The sequence below is a fragment of the Entamoeba invadens genome (genome assembly GCF_000330505.1).
Source record: "Entamoeba invadens IP1 unplaced genomic scaffold scaff_1105074726023, whole genome shotgun sequence".
Lineage (NCBI taxonomy): Eukaryota > Evosea > Mastigamoebida > Endamoebidae > Entamoeba > Entamoeba invadens.
The window spans coordinates 16,983-19,162 of record NW_004443608.1 but is presented as its reverse complement, the minus strand read 5'-3'; positions in this window follow the sequence as shown (position 1 = coordinate 19,162).

Here is a 2,180-nt window from a genome sequence, read left to right as displayed (position 1 = left end):
ACAGCCCCTCACAAGGAGGACAACAAGCCGCTGCTCAATAAGTACAGTATTAACTGATTTTTTGATATATTTTGTTCGGTTTATTGATAGAATATATATAGTCAGCAAAAAAAAACTTTTTGGATAAATTAAATGGTTCTTTTTTAACAAATTTATAGTTTTTTGTATAGTTGAAGTTTTTTAAAAAAATTCTATTTTAAGTGTCAATTTTACATAAAAATAGAAAGACCACTTTCTTATAACATTTTCAAATTGCATTTTGATTTTTCTTTGTTTTTAAATTATTTTTTTTGGTAATATGAAATGGTTATTTGCCGCTAATTTAAAGACTTATTCAAAAAAATGCAAAAAAAGTGTTTTTTTATCTGAGAAATTAACATTAAGACTTTTTTAACGAATACCGTTTTAGCTTCAAAAATTAATCAAATTTTGTTATTATAAAATGTTATTCAACCAAAAAACAAAACGTTAAGACTCAAACCTTTGGCTAAACCTTTGTTCAGCACCCCCTGCTGTAATTTTTTTCTTTTTTAGTCCTGTTTATTGGGTTCATAACTTGAATACACCTTGTTGACAACACAATAAAGCCGAACAAATGCAACGTGAATTTGTTTTTTAAACGGTTCTATAACGCTCAATAATTTATATTTCACCATTATAATCACTGCACCTTTATTACATCATCCCTCTTAATTAATACCTCATTTTTTCAAAAGTGCAATTGTCGGTTAAAACCCAATTTGATATTTTCAAACACGTTTCCACGTTGTTTTGATGTGGGTCACAAACCATAATTTTATTATTTCACTCTCAAGCATCAGCGCAATGAATGTGTGCTGTTCGTTGTGTTTAAAAAAACTCAATTGGTGTGGCATTTTTAAATTAATGTAAAATTATAACAACTTTAATCGGAATATTAAAAATTAATTATCACAAGTGGTTTTGTGAATTTCGATTTGTCCCTATTGTTTTTTACATTTTTTTCTAAAATTTGCCATTTTTTTAGGCTAACATTGTAATAGTGTCAAGTTTTCATGTTGTGTCTAAAGTAAAATGTTTACAAGTGGTTTTAATTGTCGCTAAACTTTTTACAAAAATGTTGTTTGTTTGACGCTTTCCAGAACATTTTGGTAAAAAATCAAAACAAAATATCAAACAAATGGTAGCAATCATACGTGTATGCCGAAAAAAAGACACAAAAACAAAGTTTTATAACTCGGCATATTGAATATTAGTGGAAAGAAACGTCAAATAAACAACATGGAAGATGTTTCCTAGTGGTTTTATTTGCCGAGTGGGTAGATAAATTGAATAATAAATGCAAACATAAAAAACTGGTAAAGATTTATCTTTAGAATACCAAGTAAAATGTTCACAAGTGATTTTTATTGCCAAATTGATAGTTCTGCCAAAAATGCATTTTAAAAATGATATACTTTTATATTCTAATTGGTTAAAATAATTAATATTATTATTATATAAAAAGTAGCAATAGTTTTAATTTAGTACGAATTTATAATTTGATAAATCAAAAAAAGAAAATAATTATATTGATATAAACAGATAAATTAATAGTTAAATATCGGGGAATTAGGATAAAAAAGAAGCAAAACCTTGTAAAAATGATGATAAAACACAACCAATAAACAAAAATAAAAGATTTATTTTTATAATTATATTTTTACTATAAATTACTATAATATAATGATATTATAGTTAATAGTTAATAAATAGTAATAAATAGCATTTTTTCATGTGAAGATAGTTAGGGTTAATAGACAAACAACAACAATAATAATATAGTTTTTATTAATTCTTACATATAAAACCAATAATACATAGTAAATTAATCATTACAGAACTATTAATATATAAATCGTTGTGGGACAATTGGTGTTCTTGTTAAGTATTTGTTGATTGATCGATGATCGTATCATAGTTTGTTCTTACATGTAAGCTTGGTTTCATTTGTTTATAATTCAGTTTTAAATAACCAACAGAACAACAAGTTAGACGACAACAAAATTGTATGAACAATTATAATCATGTTTAATTATATCAAGTATTTTAGAGGTGTCTTCTTAGCCGTAGGTATATTTTTTATTACAATCCACAACACTTTTGTGTAAACCGTGGTAATTATTATTATTTATTATAATTGTTGATATTCTTTTTATCAT